The sequence below is a fragment of the Pan troglodytes genome, chromosome 9 (genome assembly GCF_028858775.2).
Source record: "Pan troglodytes isolate AG18354 chromosome 9, NHGRI_mPanTro3-v2.0_pri, whole genome shotgun sequence".
In the NCBI taxonomy this organism is placed as follows: Eukaryota; Metazoa; Chordata; class Mammalia; order Primates; family Hominidae; genus Pan; species Pan troglodytes.
The window spans coordinates 41,553,080-41,576,869 of record NC_072407.2 but is presented as its reverse complement, the minus strand read 5'-3'; positions in this window follow the sequence as shown (position 1 = coordinate 41,576,869).

The following is a 23,790-nucleotide window of genomic DNA, read 5'->3' as shown; positions in this document are numbered from 1 at the left end:
TATTATCACATGAGATCCAGGCAATGTGCTAAGCATTTTGCATGTATTAGTTCTGAGTACATTAAAACCATACAGTTTCCAGAAATACATTACATGATAATTATGATGATGATGATGATGACCAATATGTATGCTTAACACCTTATATTAGTATAAGTTTCATAAATCCTGTTCAAAATAAGTATATCTCACGAACCAGTTTTAATTTTAAAATATTTCATTGCCATTAATTAGTCATAGTGTCTAGGATAGTAGTAAGGAATCAAGGTTTTAAGAATTTAAGTAATTTTTCCAAGATCAAAAGACATGTTAATGATGTGGCTATGACCAGATTCACCTCTTTTGTATTTGGTAGCCACTTAGTTCTTACCCTCTATATTGGTTACCTAATGCTGAATAACAATTTATCACAAAATTAGTGGTTTGAAACAACACAAGATTTTTGTCTCCCTGTTTCTGTGGGTCAGAATTCTAGGCAAAGTTTAGCTGAGTCTTCCCAAATGCCTCCAATAAAGTGTCAGCCAGGGCTGTGGTCTCACCTCAAGTCCTGACCGAGGAAGAATCTACTTTCAAGCTCATCTGGTTCTTGACAGAGCCCAGTCCCTTGTGGATTGTAGAAACAAAGGCATTGTTCTGTTTGTTTGTTTGATTGTTTTGCTTTTTGTCAGCCAGAGACCACTGTCAGTTTTCACTGCATGAACTTCTCCATACAGCAGCTCAAAACATAGCAGTTTGCTTCAATAATACCAGCAAGTGAGATGCTAGCAAGAACATGTTATAAGATCACATAACTCAATAATGTACTTGACATCATATTGTTATGTTGTACGTTCTTGGTCAGAAGCAAGCTACACGTCCTGCCAATATTGAAAAGAAGGGGAATACACAAGGTTGTATCAGGAGGTGAAAATTATTTGGGGCGACCATTAGAGTCTGTGTAGTACAGCCTCTTTACTGACATCTTTGGAACTGATATGATTCTTCACTTTAGCTACAGTCATGATCCTGGGTTTTTACTGCCTACATAAATCAACCATCCAAGAACATGAACAACGTGGTTTTCCAGTTTCTTATCTTGCTTTTTCAATGACCTACCACTCTACTCATTATACCTATTTCTGAAATCATAACCTAGACCTTTCCATTACTCATAATTTAACAACCTTCCACTCCTCCTAAGGAGGAGTGATGATAATTATGAGTAATGGAAAGGTTGCTCATAATTTAACATAATCTTCTCATCAATCAAGTTTCAGCTCTTAAGTAATATTTTCATTAAAAATATTTATGCCCATCTCACAGTGGTATAGGATTCATGTTGAATTCTTCCACACAAAGATTGTGAACTTTGTCAACATTTCACTTATCATAGTTGAAATTCTAATTTATTTGAGTTTTTCTCTTTCAATAATATCTTTTGCACATTTGATTATAATTGTCATGATGATATTGTTTTTGCCACTGTTAGCACAGGGCTTGCTGTGCCTTAGGAGTCAATCAATATTGTTGACTAAATTGCTAAAAGAATGATTCATAGAGTTAGATTTAAAATTCACTATTGATCTCCTACTTTATCTTCTTCATTCTTATTCATCTCTAAGACTTTGAAAGAAATCTTACAAACTCAGTATGTGTACTTTTTTATTGCCGCTGATGCTGACTTTGTTCTGTTTCCATATCCTCTGTTTCTCACTAGGTAAGATGTTTATTTAAAGCCCAAATGAAAAGATGCTACTCAGAAAATATTTCCTAAAATTTTGAAGATTTGTCATTAAACTATTTTTTGTATATTTAAATGTATTGTGTTTCTTATGTTGTTATGATTAAATGATTTTATAAGAAATTAATAGCCAGGAATGGTGGTTCACGCCTGTAATCCCAGCACTTTGGGAGGCTGAGCTGGGAGGATCACTTGAGGTCTGGAGTTCAAGGCAACCCTGGCAAAAATGGTAAACCCAGATTCCACTAAAAATACAAAAATTAGCCAGGCGTGATTGTATGCACCTGTGGTCCCAGTTACTCAGGAGGCTGAAGCAAAAGAATTGCTTGAACCCAGGAGGCAGAGGCTGCATTGAGCCAACATCATGCCACTGCACTCCAGCTTGGGTGACAGAGTGAGACTCCATCTCAAAAAAAAAAAAAAAGAAAAAAGAAAAAAGAAAGAAAGAAAAAAATAAAATAATAGAAGTATTTTCCTTAAAACAAGCAATATAAAACAACTTGTTTCATTATCTTTAGATAAACCAGTTTATTATGTGCTAACTCTGCATTTATTAGGAAGCAGAGATTTGTGCTGACTGTCACAGAAACAAGAAAAAATAGGGGTATCAATTTAAAGATATCCTCGTTACCAAGTAAACGTATGTTGATTAAAATTAAAAGGTTAAAGGGCTGACAGAAGAAGAAACTGGAATCTATCAGATAATGGGACTTTCAATTATTTTGAAAATAAATTAGAAGCATTTAATATTTAATGATTCTAGTAAAGTAATTCTTTCTAAACATGAACAAAAATTAAAATAAAGAAAAGTCAAGGTATTAAGGGACAAAAATATTTAAGCTTCTCATTGACAAGCAATGGAGGCAAATATTGTAAAAGGGATTACAAGTTTCTGTAAATATTGACGTTCTTGATGTCCAGTTTAGGGGCCAAAAGAGACTTCAGGAGCTTAGGACAACTCCTTCCCAAAATGCTAGGCCAAATATGGAGGGTATCTACATAGGATTATTTTATTCAAGTTGAGTACATTTTTCAAAAAAATTATTATATGCACAAATGAATCTTTGACCAAAGTAACCCTTGACATAAAAAAAGTTAAAACCCCTATATTAAAGGTTAAAATTCCATCTTATCATTTTGCCTGTTTATCAGACAGGTGATGTAGCCAGACTTAGCCAATATTCAAAGACAGAAGCATGACAATCTGAATCACAGATATCATAGGCCTTGCCCTTAAAGTCCTACATACTCTTGTCCAGTGCTTGAAATAATTGTTCCTCTACTCTAAGGAGAAGTAAAGGATTAAAATAGCAACATTAGAACTTCATCTAAAATTCTTATACTTCAAACAATATTGCCTTTAGGCCCAAACAAGAATCCTGTCCTTGGCACTTCACCTCGGTTCTTTGGAATGCCTTTCTCAAAAGTTTCTATTAATAAATCCCATTTCAGTGCCTGAGATGGGATAGGGCTGGCCTGCCATTTAAGATGAGTGGCCAATCCCACTTCAAACTATGTGAGCCTCAGTCACCATTTCACTCCTTGAAGACTCTCTCCAACCCTTCTAACTCCCCAGTCTCACATGTGCACTTGACTAGATGCTCTAACAAGCTCCAGGACTTCCACCTGGGAGGTTGTCTTTACATCTCCTGGCCATTCTCTAGTTCTAAGAGAGTGGACTCGTAAGTGAATCATTTTCTCTGACTTACATTACATTTCCTTTATGAAACTGCATGAAATTGGACAGGCAGAATGGTACAGTCATGCTGATTTTAGGTGACTCTTCCATGTCGGACAAGAGATGCATTCATGGCTCTTGGCTAGCAATCATCCACTATGTCTTGGGTTTGAGCTATAAACGTAGACTCATGCATCAGTTCTTGCTGGCTGGTTAACTCTCACTTGTCAGTGTTGTCACTGCAGTACTGCCTTCGAACGATAGCCCTCAAGGATGGCAGAAGTGGTGGTAGGAGGCCTTTACTCTCTGTGCCCTTTGACACTGCATAGAAGACAGTCATCATATTCTTTAAAGATCAGGACTTATGTCAGGCAGTCCTCTAGTGGCAGCTATGTTTATCTTTTCTGAGGATTTTGGAGGGAGCCAAGTGATGTCCTCTCTTACTTCCAACTGGGACATCATGGTCTGCTTTGTCAATCTGAGGCCAAGCCAGATGAGGGAGGGATACAGTTTGTATAAATGAAACTGCTGTTCTCAGTCTACGTGCAGTTTTTCACTGGTCCTTCTTCCTGATTGTAGTGTTTGGAAGAAGGAGATATGGTTAATTTAGGGAAAGGTCCACATCCTAGAATGTATGTATTTTTTGAGATATGGAAAGAACATGGATTGTTTTATATTTATGTTACCAAATTCCAATTGCTAAATTTAACACGACCAGAAAACAAGTATTGCTCACATTTTCCTGCATACTCTGAGTAAGACTTGTACTTTCGGTCATCACTAAAAGAATAAAGAAATAACATATGATAGAAACATTGGAAGACAATATTCATGGGAGGCAAAAGAGGTGATACAGCATCATGAGCAATGATACAACCAGCAGTATATAAATGGCGTTCATTAACAGCAAAGGCAAGAATATCACTACTATTGCAATAGAAAAAAGTTCCTAAGAGACATGGCTCGTGATAAATAACAGCATCACTACCTTTTTATGACATGCTGAGACATGCAAAATGATCAAAGAATACCACTTTGGCAATGTAGAACCTGAAGAAATAGATCCTGGACCCAAAGAGGGAAAGACATAACCTGAACACTATAAAAATTTTATGCACGCTGATTGAGCAATGCATAAATATATAAATAAAACTTTTTAAACAATTCTAAATTTTCATGAATTACTATGCCTTACATGGGCCTGTAATTTTAGAATTTTTGGAAAAGCAGCTTTACTAAGATATAATTCATATATCATAAAATTCAGCCTTTGAAAGTATACAATTCAGTGTATTTTAATATATACACAGAGTTGTCCAATCAGCACCACTAGATCACTAAAGAACATTTTCATCACTACCCCAAAAAACTCACTGTGAAGAAACAGTCATTCTCTTTCCTACACTTGGCCAGATCCTTGCAACTATCAATGTACTTTCTCTTGATGGATCTGCCTATTCTGGACGTTTTAGATAAATGCCATTATTCAATGTGGCCTTTTTAGCCAGCTTCTTTTACTTATAATGTTTTCAAGGATTAACCAATTTTAGCAAGTATCAGTACTTCACATATTTTATTACCAGATACAATTTTATCTATGGATATACCACTTTTCGTTTATAAATGGCTACACAAACAGACACACAAGTTATGAGTGCTTTCATTTCTCAACATTCTCACCAAGACCTGATATTATCTGCCTTTTTCATGTTAGCCATTCTAGCATGTTCAAAGTAGTAGCTCACTGTGGTTTGGGTTTGCATTTTTGTAATTACTAATGATGTGAAACATCTTTTTGTGTGCTTATTGGCCATTTTTATATCTTCTTTGGAAGCACGTTTAGTCAAATTCATTGCCTATTTTAAAATATAATTTACCTTATTTCTGAGGTATAATTTTTAAACGTAATTTGGGTACTACACTTTTACTAGATATGTAATTTGCAAATATTTTCTCTCCTTCTGTATGTAAGTTGTCAGTTTACTTCCTTGACGGTGTTCTTTAAAGCACAAAAGTTTTTAATTTGGTGATGCCTAACTTACGTATTTCTTCTTTAGTTACCTGTGTTTTTGGTGTCATACACAAGAAACCTTTGCCTAATCCAAGGTCATAAAGATTTAAAATTCTGTATTCCTCTAAGAGTTTTATAGATTTAACTCTTTTACTCAAGTCCATAATTCATTTTGAGTTAAATTTTGGATATGGTGTAAGGTAGGGGTATAATTTATTTATTGCATGTACGTATCAGTTGTATTCTGTTTAGGACTCTAAGATCTATATTTCTAAGTGATATTGATTTGTAATTTTCTTGTGATGTTTTTGTCAAGTATTGTACTGTGGTTAGAAAACAGTTTGCATAAATTCAATCCTTTTGAATTTAATGAGGCTTTTTTTCACAGCATGATGTATGATGTATCCTGGAAGCTGTTAGATGTGTACCTAAGAAGAAGATTTTTTCTACTATAACTGGTTGAAGTTGTCTATAGATATCTGTTAGATCTAACTGGTTTATCATGCTGTTCAACTTGTCCGTTTTCTTGTTGATCTTCTGCTTAGTTGTTATATCCATTATTAGAATGGGATGTTAAAATCTCTGCTATTGTTATCTAGTGTTTATTTTTTCATTAATTCTGTTAGCTTTTGCTTCATGTAGTTTGGGGCTCTGTGGTTAAGTGTTTTCAAGTTTTTAATTGTTATTTTTCCTGATATATTTTACCTTTATCATTATGAAATGCCTTTCTTTGTTGCTAAGAACAATTTTTCTATTAAAATATATTTTGTTTAATATTAACACAGACACTCCAGCTCTTTTTAGTGTGTTTGTAGGACATATCACTTTATATCCTTTTATATTACAACTGCTCATGTCACTGAATCACAAGTATGTCTCTTATAGACATTTTGTAATTAAATCTTTTTTTCAAAATCCATCCTGCTGATTGCCAGCTTTTCAATAGAGTGTTTAATACATTTACATGCAATGTATTTACTGATGAGGTAGGATTTGTCTGTCATTTTACTTATATATGCATGCATTTGTTTATTAATATACATTTTAATTATACACACACACATACACACTGATATAGTGGGTTTTATTGTTCCTCTCTCCATTGCTGCCATATTTTACATAAATTGATATTATCTAGTGTATTACTTTAACTCCCTTGTCATTTCTTTATAATATATATTAGTCATTTTCTTAGTGGATGCCCTAGGGATTACAATTAACATCTAAATTTGTGACAATCTAGTTCAGATTATGGCTAACTTAATTACACAAAAATTTGTTCTCATATAGTTTCCTCCTGTTCCTTGGTACTAAAATTGCCCTATGAAGTATATCTTTATATTTTATAAGCCTATAATCACGTTTTAAAAGTTTATTTATTTATATATTAATTTATTTATTTCAGACTGAGTCTTGCTCTGTCACCCAGAATGGACTGCAATGGTGCAATCTCAATTCACTGCAATCTCCACCACCCAAGCTCAAGAAATTCTCCCACCTCAGTCTTCTGAGTAGCTGGGACCACAGGCACATGTCACGACACTCAGTAAATTTTAATTTTTTTTTCTTAGAGACGAGGTCTCATTATATTGCCCAGGCTGGTCTTGAACTCCTGCGCTCAAGCATTCCTCCTGCCCCGGCCTCCCAAAGTGTTGCAATTACAAGTGTGAGCCAACCACTGTGCCCAGCACAAACACAATTTTATAATCATTGCTTTAGCAGTTGTCTTTAGGATAAAATTGGAGGAAAAAAAAGTTACAAACAAACCCCCTTATATATATGTATATTTTAAAATGCACTAATAAAGTTACTTTTGCCATTTTTCTTTATTTCTTCATGTGCTTTCCAGTTATAATTTGGTGTCCTTTATTGTAAAATAAACTACTCCCATTGGTAATTTTTTGTAGGGCAGATCTGATAGCAGTAAATTATCTCAGATTTTATCTGAAAATATCTTAGTTTCTCTTCATATTTAAGTAAAAGTTTTGCTAGATATATAAAATTTTTGGTAACATCTTTTTCTTTTAGCACTTAGAATGTCATTCCACTGCTTTCAGGCCTCCAAGGTTTCTCTTCAGAATTTGTCAGTCTTATTAAGGATACTTTGTTCATGATTATCTCCTGTTTTGCTGCTTTCTTAAGATTTTCTTTGGCTCTTGCTCTTCGCAATTTGGTTATGATGTGTCTAGGTGGTGCAGAACTCTGGGTTTGTACTAGTTGAAGTTTTTTTTTTTTAGTTTCTTGGAATTTTAAATTTATATCTGTTTCATCAAATTTGGAATGTTTACAACCACTCTTTCTCTAAATGTTATGTATTCACTTTTTTATGTCTCCTCTCTTTCTGGGATTTCCATGTGCACATGGTACACTTGATGGTGTAGTTACACAAGTCTCTGATGCTCTGTTCATGTTTCTTTATATTATTTTTCTTTTTGTTTCTTAGACTGGATCATCTCAACTGACCTATATTCGAGATAATTGATTCTTTCTCTGCCATCTGAAATGGTACATAGAGTCCCTCTAGTAAATGTTTTGTTTCAGTTATTGTAGTTTTCATTTTTCCACCACCCAGGATTTGTTGTTATTGCTGTTTGTTTTGGTGATGGTGGTTTGTTATGTCAGTATCATTCTACACTTGTTTTCTAGAGTCTATATTCTTTATCATTTGTAGTCACTAAAATTGTTCCTCAGTTAGCTTGACAGCCACCTAAAGATTAGATACAGAGCATTTATGTGTAACTATCTTTATCATATACATAAGAATGAGATAAAATTGTTTGACATTTATAAACTTCACCAATTAATATTTATTGTTGATTATTTATCGTACATGTTTTTCTTTGAACTGATTTTCATTTTTTTCTAACATTTTAGTGATAAATTGGAGTGACTCTTTATAATGCATACTATTGTCTGTGCTGAGCATCAAGGAAAAAGGCTAAACAAAATAGGTTGAAGTAAACTCATGGACTATCTAAGAACACAGATGATGAATAAGATATTATTATATCGATGTAATTAATATTATTAAGAGGAAGTGCAAGACCCTAAACTGTCATTATTAAACTTTCTAGTCAACATTCAATAAATAATTATCATTTGGACTCAGATTTTTAAAATATTAAATATAATGTGTACATTGTAAAGTAGTGATTGCATTTATTTCAGTTAACTAGTACACTTGTGTCTCAACTTTATCTGTGACTTTCTTTTTCCTTGAGGTTTATAACAGTTTCTAATCAGTCATGCTTAATTAATGTTGCACACTATCTTTTAAGCAACTGTATGTAATCCAACTTCTACTTAAAGTATTCAATATGAAATTGTCCATTGAGTTGTCTCATTTCTCCTGATAAATGTTGCTCTATTTTACTTTTTTCTGAAAAATCAATCTCTGCTTTTGAATTTATCTAAAAACCTTTCTTTTGCTCTAGGATTTAATGTAAAAACCTGATTATTTTTACCTTTTTCAGTGTAAACTCAGAGTAAAGCCATCTTCTTCATCTGAGAACTAATAATTATTTTCTCACATTCCCCAATTATTGCTATGCACTATTTAACTTTAATATACTTTAAAAATTGCTTATTTTATGAAAAAATTTACCATAAATGTGCAACTTAGACTTATTTTCATTAATTAAATAAGTCTATGTACCCATCATCAATATTGAGAAAGATCAATACTAGCACCAGAATAGCCTTGCTTTGCACTACTTACCACTGATCATATCCCAACAACTCATGACCAGGGAAACCACTTTCCTGACTTCTGAAAGCATGTATTAGTTATTCTTGGTTCTGAAATTTATCTGGATGAAATTATATATGCGCTTCTTTGAGTCTTATTTATTTCACACAAAATATTAGCAAGAGTAATCCATGCAGTATATTTATTTTTATTGCTGTAAGGAATTATATTTGTGAATATACTAAAGTTTATCTATTCTTACTTTTAAGGGACATTTGGTTATTTACACTTTGGAATAGATTTATCATATGCAAAAAATAATTGCTTATCTATGTTCACCAAAAGCTATATTCTATGATTTTCTTTGAGTATAGCTTTTGGTGAACATAGTTAAGTAATTATTTTTTGAGCACACAAAACAAGGAATTAAAAGAATGTTATGTGTTAAAGAAGTATATAAATGCTACTCATAGTTAAAAGGGTAAGAGCTAGTGATGCTGAATTAATTACTCATTTGGCTAAACTCATCACGAAAACATTTGTTATATCAGCTGTCACTGGTTTACATCACCTGAAACATATCTATATTCTCTTCTTGCTAATAAATAATTAAATTTAAGATATTTCCCATTGTTTTTTGAAAGTTATTTTACCTCATATGTTAGGCAAAAGTCCACATCCTTGCATCACAAGTAACCAGATTACGGAGAATTACAAAGTAAGAAGGCAAAATACTTGATTATCTAAAAAGATGTTGGCAATTAGATGGATAAAAAACTTTATACATTGCAAGAGAGAAGGTTAAAAGTATAACATAACTAATATAACTTGTAAATATATCTACTGATTATGTTTTATTGTAAGAGTATTTCACTAGCTTTGATTACCTGGCAATAATCCAAAACCCAAACTCTTTCTCTTTTAAATATTGTTACTGCCAATGTGAATTGGTACCTAGTCATTATCTTGTTTAATTATCATCAGCTATCTAAGGGAGAGTCTATCTCATGATTAAAGTTTAAATACTCTTCCATGCCTTTGTTTAAACTACCCTATTTGAGAACAGAAAAAAACTTTTAGAATTATATCTAAGTAGATTGAAGAATCATGAGTAAATTTATCATTTAGGAGATTTTAATCATGAGAAATTACACTTTTTAGAGATAGCTATAATCATATATTTTAAGTAAGCAAATACATTTAAAAATTCCATTTTTTAAAAAAAGTTAAGTTATATTATGTAATACGTTCCAAAATTTTACAAAACTCCTTCTTTACCAAGCAGACATCACTGGTTTTGCCAACAAAGGGACTCTGCAATATTCTCTGATCAGACAGCGAACTTTCATTCTTTTCATTCTTATTAGTGACTCTTGTCTTTATCTAGAATAATTATGCTTCTTTTCCTCAGTTAGTAAAATTCTATCTCTTTTTCAAGACCAATCTAAAATAACCCCTTTGCTCAATTACTGTGTTAATCAGAAAAGGCTATGATAGCAGATAAATCCCTAAATCACAGGTATCATTTTCAAGTGCACAAAGTCCAATTATGTCAGTTGTCTTTAACCATCTTTAGCTGCAATATGTGGAGCACGTGGCTTCCAAGATGACCACAATAAGGAAACATGGACCTATGCAAGCACAACACAGCTTATTAATCTCAGCCTGGAGGTGATACATATCATTTCTACTCAGTCTTCTGGCAGAGCTGTTCATATGGTCATAGCCCATCTCTAAGACAGTATAATATCATACTATTTTTGAAGACTCTCCCTACACCACCAAAAATAAATAAAGTGTGTATATATATATATATATATATAGTTTTAATTCTAAGAAACTTCAATTATTTAGCTTCTGGAAACCTTTTAGATATTTTTAAGAAAGCTGCATTTTACCAATAAATGCAATAGCAGAAAAAGAGAGAGAGATAGAGAGGAGAGAGAGATAGAGAGGAGAGAGAGAGAGAGAGAGAGAAAAGAGCAAGTGCATTAAAACAACAGGGAGATGCTGCAGAGGACCAAAGGCAAAGCCAGGCCATTACTCAGACCACTCAGTTCCCATTTTAGGACTGTTGTTTATATAGCACTTGATTGAGCAGAACTTCACATCTGCAGCATTTTAGAAATAACAATTTTCTCTGATGAGAATTTCCTTCCTATCTCACCCTCTCTTCTCAGAGGCTCTTGAGTCCATACCCTTAAAAGACATCCCACCCTTGCTGATGGATTACATGTGGTCCCTGATGAAGCCTTAGCCAGATTTTTTTCTTTTCCCATAAATCTAAAAGTAAAACTCATTAATCTTTATTGGCCTCTTAAATTAAAACGTCAAGTAAAGCTGGAGCTGAAGCTCTTATGATGAACCATGAATGTGTAGGACAGAAAATTCTACTCAGTGAAGATAACGGAAGTAAGCAAAGCATAGAGAAGACTCACAGAAAAGACCATGTGTCCTCTGAGCACTGCGTGGATGAAAACTGCAACTACATTAACTCCTGAATGGTTCTAGTGCTTTCTTTCAGGCCTGGGTAAGGCCCAAATATGCCCCAGGCCTAAAGTTCTGTGAAAAAGCCCTGTACACTTTCTAACAGTTCTTTTACTGTAGACTAGTCCAAGTAATCTTACCTTGACAACTATATAATCCCTAAACAGGTGGCCAGTGGTAACTTAAAGCTCCTGATGAGAGAACCTTAAGAGCTTTCTGAATCAATCCAGTACAATTTCACTACATTCTGGTTCTTTGGAAGCTACTACCAGCCCTGTCCACTTTGGCTTCTCCCGGACATAGTGATCAAGGAGTTTCACCTGCAAGTGCCTCCTTGTCCGATCCCCATCAGGGCAAGGACCTGCAGCCATCCGCTGAGGAAACCACAGTTAGTGTTTTGCAGAGGCATCTGGCATCTGGCATGCCTGAAGGATGAGTAAACTCACCTGCAGAGTGAAGGCTCTCTCTTTTTCTACATAGCTTTAGCCTAGATTGACTGGACATTTTTCTTGGCTTCCACTGGCCACATTATCTGGCTGTTGAAATCAGGCTCCTGATTTCCTGTACCCTGTCTGTGACTTCCTTCTATGAACATGATTAATAATAATAGAAAACACATGCCAGGGACTGATGTAAATTTCTCTCATGTATTAACTCACTTAATCCTTACAAAAAGCTCATAAAACACAGAAATTTTAGTAGTTTTCCTGTGGCAATAGAGACATTCAGGGTAGCCTTCAAATCCCAATGGTCTAGCCTCACAGTCCATTATGTTAACCACTTCGTACTAACAATCTAGAATGGGGCAGTGACTGTCCTCCTAACTACTGTGCCTGGGCTCTGGCTGTAGCTCTGTACTTGAAGCAATAAACTTTCTGGATCTCGGTATCTGTGCTGAAACGTAGCTCTCCAAATCCTTCTTGAAAAATGAGCAAGTAAGGGCTCAGGATCTTGCATGAGTACTAAAAGCTTAAGTACCTAGCTAGAGAGGCTGAGTATTACAAGCTTAAGTACCTAGCTAGAGAGGCTGAGTACTACAAGCTTAAGTACCTAGCTAGAGAGGCTGAGTACTACAAGCTTAAGTACCTAGCTAGAGAGGCTGAGTACTACAAGCTTAAGTACCTAGCTAGAGAGGCTGAGTACTACAAGCTTAAGTACCTAGCTAGAGAGGCTGAGTACTACAAGCTTAAGTACCTAGCTAGAGAGGCTGAGTACTACAAGCTTAAGTACCTAGCTAGAGAGGCTGAGTACTACAAGCTTAAGTACCTAGCTAGAGAGGCTGAGTACTACAAGCTTAAGTACCTAGCTAGAGAGGCTGAGTACTACAAGCTTAAGTACCTAGCTAGAGAGGCTGAGTACTACAAGCTTAAGTACCTAGCTAGAGAGGCTGAGTACTACAAGCTTAAGTACCTAGCTAGAGAGGCTGAGTACTACAAGCTTAAGTACCTAGCTAGAGAGGCTGAGTACTACAAGCTTAAGTACCTAGCTAGAGAGGCTGAGTACTACAAGCTTAAGTACCTAGCTAGGGGCTGAGGAGCATCAGCTTACACGGTTCACTTTTTCTGTCATTTTGCTTATGGGCAGCATGATGATCAAATCCCGAGTCTTTTGTTTGCCACTGGTATGACCTTGGGCAAGGTCCTTTGTCTTTTACGCCCCATATTTTATCAATGAAAAGAGGCAAACAATACCTTCTATCAGAGTGCCAGGGAAAATTAATTGACATGATATATATAAAACACATAATTCTTAAAAATATATATGTTGCTTTTTGTATATACTCCACTCATTAATCAGATATGTAAATAAAAATATTCAAACATTTGTTTAAAATTATATTTTATACATGATCAGATGTTAAGTAAAAGTTGTGTTGTTCATTGTTTGTATTAATATTTTCAGGACACTTTTCAAATTAATTAGACTGCTGCAGTCAAAATTCCATTTTCATTCTCATTTTTTTTTTCTGAATGTTTTTCTTTCTCACTTGGAGGTGAAAATAGATCATTAAATTCTATCACAGCCTGATTTTTCTTCACCTTTGAAGTTAGCTTCTGAGGTTTCTTTTGGAGATAGTGATTCTGCAAAGGGCAGTTTTATTACTCATCTTGGGTAAGCAAGGATTAGGGAGGTAATCAAAGGTCATGGTTAAAGCAGTGCTGAATTACTTTTTCAGACTCTGAGAACACAAGCAAACAAGTTCTTACCAGTATGTCTGTGGAATCAGACTTCCTGCAAGAAAGATTGTCCTGTCTGCTTTTTGACTTCATATCTCAGCTCCTTTCACCATTGAAAGAGAGGAAGTCTGCTCCTGCTAGTTTGAAAATTGTTTGCAGTTTTAAAAGAGGCACTTTGTCTCACTTTGTCTCATTCAACAGACAAGTCATGTTTTCCCCAAATTCTATAGATTGGGATGTTGATTTAGTAATCCTTAGTACCACTGGGCCAATGGTTGAAAGTCCTTAAAGTTGAGCCCTGACTTTCACCCTTTTTCCTGTTTTGTGTCTTGTGACTATGCATTAGAACCAAGGGACAACTTGGAAGGAACTCATTAAGTAACTGCCTGCTTGTTGCTTGTTTTTGAAAGCCTCTAAACTTATTTATTCTACACAGACCGCAAATGAATATCATAAATTAGTTAAACACCACTCTGATGTCCCTATATATTTTGTCATCGTTATAAAAATTTCAAGGAAAATAACAATCAACAGCCTAGTATGTTCTTTTTTCATACCCATAGTTTTCCCTTGCAACTGGGAGGTCTGTATTTGTAGCCCTGCTTACAACAGAATTATTGCAATGAGAGAGACGGAACCAGCTTGGAAAGATCCTCTTCAGCAGGTAGCACTGGATGACTTGAGAAAGGCTGCCTCAGAGAGAGGTGGCTACAGCTACAGATTGTCATATAAAAGACTTTCAATTGGTTAAGTAGCTCTGAAGGAGCAAAATTCTGTTGTCCAATTTCATTTGGCCCTGAATCTGATCACAGGGCCTGCGATTCATTACACAGCTGCCTAGCAGGTGCTTAGAAAGCCACAGTTCTTTATATGAATCTAGACAACAGGTCATTATAAACTGTAACTTTAGTTTTGGAAAACACAATGTACTTGGTTGGATGAAAAGTGTACTTTCGTGTTTCCCTTTCTTCTTTTTTCATACTTGAGATCCTTTTTGTTTTCTCTGAGATTTTGGAGTGATGAAGGCAAGGAGATAGGCAGTATTTTTTTTTTTTCCGACATAAATAGATTTTCACAGTTTGAAAAAAAAGGGGGGAGAATTTTTATCCTAGGAAAGGCAAAATATGTGTCATTAGAATTGGCATTCCAATGAGCTTTAGAACAAATAATATTGTTACTCTTTATCTAAATTTCTATTTGTTATTCAATCATAGGAGCATTAATATTTTTAGAGAATATTTTGAACATTACTTTGTTCAATTATTTCAATGCTGCCAGGTATTTTATTCTCTCTTAATAAATATGAATAGTAAGGCTCAGAGAACTATAAGAAATTGTCAAAGTTGACACATCTAATTAGTACTCAAACCCAGATTTGGCATCAGGTCTGCTGGAATGATAGATTGGATCCAGATTCTAGAAAGCTAGATTTGCTATGCCATGGATTTGGGCATGCACACAAGAGGGGGACACGCTGGAATATAAGATTCCCATGCACAGCACCTCGAGGACAATGGTCTTTTCACTGATGATGCATCCATAAGGCCTAGCTAAGTGTCTGGCCCACAGTAGGTGCTGTGGAATGAATGAATGTTTGCTGAGAAATTAGTGAATGAATGAATACATAAAAAGATTTTAAAGCAGGAGACAGCACAGCATAATTGCAAATCATACCTGATGCAGCCATTGAATTTCTACTCAATTATTTTCTTAAAGTTTTTGTTAGGTAGGTGGAATGTTTCAGTGATCTTTGCACAGTATGGTGACTAGAGTTAATAATAATGTATTGTATTTCAAAATTGCTAGAAGAGTAGATTTTAAATGTTCTCACCACAAAAAATGATAAGTATGTGTGATAATGGATATATTAGTTAAATGGATTTAATCATTTCATAATATATACACATATCAAAACATCACATTGTATACCACAAATATGTACTATCTCATGTCAATTACAAATAAAATTTAGAAAAAAATAAATTTTTTTAAAAATCAATCTTTGCTTATTATACAACTTTTGATTGTAACAGTATTTTGACATTTCATAAACTTCTAAGGAATGTGATAATAGATACCAATAACCAAGATAAAAATTGGTTTGTAATAGAACAGATGAATTGCTACATGTAATCATATTTGTGGTTCAATATAGAGCTTGCCCCCAGTGTTGGATTCTTTCATTCCATAGAGAGCAGGAACTGGGAGATAATAAAGGAGAATAATGGGTTTGAAGAAGGATGAGAAAGTCCTTAGGATGGGTGGGGTATATTTGTGTTATTTCCATTTTTTATGAGTAGAAGGCATTTGCCATGTAATCAAGTTACTTAGTAGTATATGCATTGAGTCTTTCTTACCTGATATGGCAACTCTTTGGTTATGTCAGATTAGAGAACTAAAGGGATTAAAGCCAAATTGAAGACCTTAAATTGGGGAGAGGTGGATACTGACATGCTGATCTGAGATATCTTAATTGATGAGACCTGATCCTGAAAACTAAACTGAAGTGTGAGAAAGACTGTGCAGCATCACCAAAGGTCTAGAACACTGGTAAATAGGGATCCCACACATCCTCATAAGAGCAGTCAGGACATTAACATATATGTTTTTTCATGCACATCACATTTCTTACCAAACTCTGAAGAAATCCCTCATCCTACCTTGTGAAATTCAGGACACTTTTTTGCCATAAAAGTGCAACATCATAGCAAAGTATGAAAGGGAACAAAAAGAGAAACAGCCTTTTGCAAAGATCTATACATGTAATAATGAAATATAACGTATCTGTTAAATCACTGTTTATGTCATATAATACTGGCAGTGTGAGGTGGGGAGGATGCATTAGCTAAGGTAGCTATCCCATGGTTGTGTTTCATCTCATTGAGTAAAGAAGTTTAAAACAAATGACATGAACATTAGAGGAGGCTCAGGCTTTTGCTATGGATACAGGTCACAATGCAAAGCAGACAAATATGGTAGAAAGTGTTGAATATTCACTCTTACACAGAACATTTTTAAATAAATTAATATATTCTCTTAATGTTTTCTTTACAGATTACAAAAGGCTGATGACGTCTTTCTTTGAAAATAACTAGAAACTACTCTCAATGTTTTATCCACAAAATAGCTCAGGGAATCTGATACCACTATAGCATTAATACCTTATAAGAATTAAGTTGAGAGAAGTAAAGTTTGGACATTAACATATCAAAATATATTTAGAATTTTCTATAAATAAATAATTTTAGATGATTTTCTATAACATAAATAATTTAATACATATAGTGGTAGATAAGAAAATACTGTATACTGATATTGAATACTGATACTGACAAATTTGTACATAATACCAGGGCATATCATTCCATTTTCTATCCTTCCCTCGATGGGAGTTATTGAGAACTACTTTTTATTTTACACTGATACGTTTGTGGTTTGATTTGCATGGAACATTTGGAAGGAGAATGTGATAAGGAAAATGTTATCCTCATCAAGACAGATGACCTGGCTTTGTGATCTAGGTCACAAGTAAGGTGGTGTAGTCCAACTGTCTTAGAACATAGTCATCAAGAAGACAAGCAGAGCTCAATCTCACAGTTGCAATACTTATTTCATGATTTTCACCTATTTATAATCACATATAGAGAGTCTGTATTATTTACTGTTATATAACACGACAGAAATGACAACCACACCAATCTCTTGCATTTGTCTAAAATCATGGAATCAACCTCAAGAGATATTGAGTAGAGCCAAATGAAATGAACCTCAATAATGGGCTTGCAGGGTTAGTTCAAGGCAAAACAGAAGGTATTCTAGGCAGGTTTCACGGCACAGTCAAGTGAATTCTAACATATTATACGATATATTTTTTTTTAGTTCTTTGAGGACAAAAGGACAGAAGCTCCCATGAGAAGTTATAGTAAAGCTGAATTTTTTTCAAATTGATTCTTTCTTGCTTAATCAGGGAAAAACATCATCCATATTTGCTATTCTTCCAAACTCAACCTTAATGAGGTAAGAGACAAAGAGAAGTCTCTTGAAATTTTGTATTTGCAGTTTACAAAATCGAGTATAGAAAATCAAATTTATTTTCCACCTTTCTGTATATTAATTGATCTTTATATATAGTGTAAAAATATATCACGTCACTTAGAGTTACTGTCAATACACAATAGACACAATACATTCTTGTCCAAAGATTTTCATTATAAATACCATCCTTAACCAGCCATCACTCAGGAAACATGCCTTTTCTCTTATAAAAAAATTAATTTCAGTGCATAGATTTAAATATGCTATACTTGATCATCTGTTTGTACTTGTTTTCCAGTTTAATAAACTTACCATATAGCATATTTAAAAATTAAATTTCTTTCTAGACATCACCTAAAATATGTGATAGCTTTATGTAAGAGAAATTTCATCTAATACTATTATTGTCCTATATGCAGAGATGGATAAGTTTAATCAAATATATAAGCATTACAAAACCTAAGTTTGAAGTTTGTAGCACAGAGAAAGGAATCAGACAGACAAGAGTTTGGATTTTTCTGTGCCATTTTCTGGCCCAATGACTCCAAATTACTTTACTTTGATCTGTATTTTTCCCCTTTGAAACCATATTAGATTAAATGAGAAAACAGAATCAAAGCAACTAGTAATATCTAATATCTAATTGGGACTCAGTGTTAGCATCACCTTTTGTTTGTTAGTATACTCATTCTTATGTAGAATATCCATCACCCACATGAAATTTGACAATACAAGGAATACTAAATTCTTCATTAAATTTCTACCTTACTGTAAAAAACACCAAATGGTCATTTTTACCTGAATCAATATTTCAAAATAACGATTTTCAAAATGTATCACTTCTTCAATTCAGACAAGGTGGTGTTTTTCAATAGAGTTTTGAGTCATCAACTAGGATGAATTGGCTACTTGAAAATTTCATTCCCACCATAAAATTAAGACAGATATTTAACTCTTTTCTATTAAATACCAATTTTGAAAATAAGTGATTGGTATATTAACCATTATAAGTAAGATATATTTCTTCTAGCTTTCTCTTTTTTGTTATTATTTTTATGGATTCATGGGTTTTGATTTATTTATATCTTTATCACCTGGAATCAATTTTTTCTTATGACACTCAAAGAGTCACGTATTTGTAATTTTGGGTTTCCTCATGGTAAGTCGTGTCCTTTTGACCTGATCCCTTATTTATTGCAAGCTTTCTTGCTTTCTGGAATAGCAAACTATCTGGACTCAACAATGCTACTTACTTATTAACAGTGAGTACACAATGATTACTTTATATATTTTCTTACTAGTGAGCTTTATATACATAGCACAATAATGTAAACATGGAGATTTAACTTACCTCCAAATAATCAAATAACTTACTTGTAAGATAGCAGAAGGAAAAACAGAGATGTAACATAAAGAAAAATACTAATGTATCAAAATGTATAGTCAATGGAAATTATACATATTATACATATATGTATACAAATATGTATATATTTGTTTAATAAGGTAATTTTGAACTAAGCATATTATTATTTTGAATATGAAGGTTTTTTCAATAGAAACAACTAAACAAATGAGTTTAGAATTCCGTTTTTTATCTTGGTTATACATTAGTAGCATCTCCTATATTTCAGGAAATTTTAATTGGTAACTATTGCCACACACTACTTTGATTAAAATTAAAATTATAATATGCAATCAAAAATACTACCAAAATAAAGACTTTGAATTCCTTCAAACTACGAAAACCAACTAACACAAAATGCCAAACTAATCGAATTTATTAAGAATGATTTATTGTGGAAAATAATTCAAATTGGGGTAGAGGATTTTTGACTTTCATTGACTCTTCCTCAGTATCTATTATACCATGGCAGGAAGCTGATTCCCACAATTAAGCTTTTTGATAATTATGTGGAATACACATATATTTTTAAAGCAGATAAAATTTATAAGCAGAACATCAGATTTTTGTTCTGCTACAGAAACCTGTAACCAAAGAGTCTGTTAAAGAATGAGAAATATTAGAGCACTTGATTTCCTGGGAAAAATAAACTACTTCACATCCCTTCTCCACATTCAAGTGCTAACTACACTTTATTACTCCGTGGGGTCTACTTCACTGGGAAAGGCTAATGCTTCTGAAGAAGGTGCTCCCTCTGTAGTTAGAATTTATGTATGAAGAGACGATGTATAGTACTTGAGGTAAATTCCTATCAATTATACTCATTGCTATATTCTCCTCACCTGTGTAAACTGATGAACCTAGAACTAAGTCAAACGTAACTCATATATACCATTTCATGGCACTGAACTAATATTCATCCCCTGGTGCAGGAGGGATTGTGTAGCCCCTTAGCTGCGTTTCCAACAGCCATTTAGAGCACATAATTTAATAGTCAATGTGGGAAAACCCCCAGACAAATAAGATGTGCACCTGTGCTTTCCGAGCTGGGGTTTCACTGGAGATGAAGGCATGAATAACCACAACCCAAGTTAGATGAGACAAGTGCTTTCATGAAAACATAAATGAGTGCTGTGGTAATACTGCAAAAAAGGAAAAGACATTTACTCTGGGGAATGGAGAGTTAAGAAATTTTACTGAAGTCTTCCAAGTGAGGCTTCCCAGAGAGGGTATCTTAATTGAGTTTCAAATAATAAATAAAATTGTCTTGTTAGCTGAATATTGAATACATTTAAACATTTTAAAATGATGTTTGTCTTTGTCATGTAGAAATGGATTAGGCGTTCTGAGAAGTTTTTCATAATATAACATATACCAAGGGCTTACTTAAGTAGTCACTGTACCAGACAAAAGCTTTAATTTCGTTCTGCTCTTCATTCTCTGGTTCTGCACAGCCTTGCACATCAACCACCCTTTTATTTTGCTTTCCTATTTCTTGTATATGGTTCTCATTTTATATAATTCTCACAACCAATAGGATCTGATAATGATATGATTTTCATTGACTATGTCATCAAAAAAACATGACTGCCTAATTTGTACACAAATAATACCCGTTTCTATAGGTAACCTGGTAAGTCCCTCTAGATGTTAGTAAATGCTTCAAAATTCACTAACTAGTTGAATGTTCTCATGTTAAACACTTTTTTATGTAGTTCATATAAGCCTCTTTTCATTTGTCTTTTAGGAATGTCAGTAAGTGCCTAGCGATGTGTCTTAGTGATTAACATATTGTGCTTCTAGTACTAGCAACTTTTTTTAAAATAAAGAGATAGCATTGCAGAAACGTTTTTCTCACCCCATTACCACCATTAGGATAGATGAACTGCTACTACAGTAAGCGCAAACCTTCTAAACAATAACGACAAAAACCACAATAAAATCAATATTCCATAAATGCATTTGGTTTGATAATTGGTCAGGAGCAGCCTACCTTTTAATTATTTCATAGAAAAATCTAATCATGATTGGTTTCTTACCCAAATATGTTCAGCTTTTTCCCTTTGGGTACAAAAATTCTCCTCCTGGGTTTTTTGTTTGTTAGTTTTTAGTAGCTGGAAGATGCCGTGTGTCTATTTGGACTAAGTAAGTGTCAGGCCATTTAACTGAGGACAAAATTTTTCTGAGCTTGCTTGTTCTCTGTGATTGTAACCAGCAATATTTGAGATGGTTGCTTCTACATAACACTGTATAAAACCCTGAGTCCACTAGCCACGGACAAATAGCTTAACAAGAAATAAGCCTTTGTTATTACAATTTTGTGATTTATTTTATATATATATATATATATATATATATATATATATATATTTTTTTTTTTTTTTTTTTGCCACAGGCTAGACTCTTCTGACAGATGCAGACACTGACCTGAAGAGGAAGATATCTGAGTTTTCAAATCCTGATGGCTGTGCCATCAAGGTTTCGCGATGCAAGAGAAAGCAGATGGGCTTCATTCAGTCCATTCACTTCAACCTCAGGTGTCCTGATGAGTGCTCCTAATTTCACTTCCTGACTTCACTCTTGCTTTGACATGATCCAGAAGGAATGCAGCCTACAGTCAGGTTTATATTGGTTCACATGATATTGGTCATAACAGCATGGTTGTGGTTATTTTTGTTTGTTTCCTTAAGTTATTGACAAATAAAGAAAATCAATATTTAAGGTGTGTGTTTATGCTGTGTGTATGTGTGTGCACACACATGTGTCATACATATATATGCAAGTATATTCCATCGCTTAAGAATCAGGAAGTATGTTACATTTGGACAGCATCCACCCTTGGCAAAAATCTGCAGAGTCAAGTTTTCCCTTGCCACTCAATATTGTTCCCCTGACAATGATGCTGAGCACTGGTTGCCATTCATCACCATACTTGATCTGCTGATTTTCTTGCAGAGTCAAGAGGACAGTGAAATCTTTCTTGCACTAATTTCTCTACACAAAGTAGGAAAATAAAGAAGAGAGCAGGAAGGTCCCTCGTTTTAACAAAAATACGAAGATCTAGGTTTCTTTGTGGAAGTAAAGACAATTTTCTGTGTCTAGACTACTTGACTCATTGTTTGTTGTAAGTCCAGTACATATTAAAGGCATCAAACTTATTTTATTTGTTTTCTAATATCTATTTGCAGATAATCTAGAGTAATTCCAAGTCACCAATTTGGTTTATATGATATTCAAAGTAGAACTGATTTCACTTGAAACCAAAATAAAATACCAGCATAAACCATACAATATCTGTAACTGAGAAATATCAGTGAAACCAAATTATATTATTGTGTTACATCTCATGATACGTAGACAGCAGACAGTAGTGTCTAAGAGTAAGGATAATTAAACTAAATAACCTGAGTTTGAATTCTGGCTCTGCTACCTGTTAGCTTTGTGACTTAGGGAAGTTTCTTAGCCACTCTGTGCCTGGAACCCCAGCTACAAGAGAGGATAAAATAGTGCCTATTTCAGAGGTTGTGCTGTGTAGATTAAATTAGTTAATAGTAGTAAAGAACTTAAAACAATGCTTGGGGAATAATAAGTATGTCATACATATTTATCAAATAAAATTCCCATTTTTATGGTTTGGGATGAATCATTCTTTTGTCTAAAATTTCTATAGCAACTTTTCATTTGCCAAATACTCTTATCTCTAGTATTCAGCCCATCATCTTTAACTGCAGTTGTTTAGGAATCTGCAGCCCCAGGAAAAAATGACCCTGTGGGTTTCTTCAATTTTTTTTTCTTTATACCTTGGGCAACATCAGTAACCAAACAGAGAATTAAGAAGTATTTGTTGAACAAAACTGCCAAGAAGGTATGCCAATTGGACCATTACATCACCAATGAGAGTTAGCTAATAGATGCCACCCAGTAAGGTCACTTTTACCCAAAGAACTGAGGAGCAAACCAAAATGGTCATGCCTCAAAATGTTGAATATATGCAAAAACTGTCGCTGAGTTTTCCAACAGTAAATTTTGTAGACCTTAGAGATTAGTTATTGACCAAATTGCTTTCATTTTGATTATCAGAAAATTCATAAAGATTTGAGGATCCAGAAAGTCATAATTATAAATTAGTTCCAACAGCAATTTGCCATGCCCCTAAAACACACACACACAAACACATGCACGCACATACACACACACAAGACGATTTAATTTTGCTTGTTAGTTTTACCAGCACACAAAATGAAGGAAATAATAGCAACCATTACCCCAGGTACATAGTTAATTGCTGCCGGTAAAGTATTCGTAAACAAAAAGTACAATATAAATTCTTAATAATAGTAATTAGTAAAGCTGAGTGATTTTTAAAGAAAAATCTATTCAGCTTGGCTTATTTCTGGCATTTTAAACTCATAAAATTTCTTTACAGTTTCTATTGGCTAAACAAGTGACAATGCACAAAACAAATCACAAGCAGTCAGGCAATTTAAGAATGCATCACTCATTTGCCCATTGGAAGATAATTTTGAAACAATTATCTATGATTATGCAAGTATATGCAGAATTCTTAACCTGTAAAGTATTTATTGAGA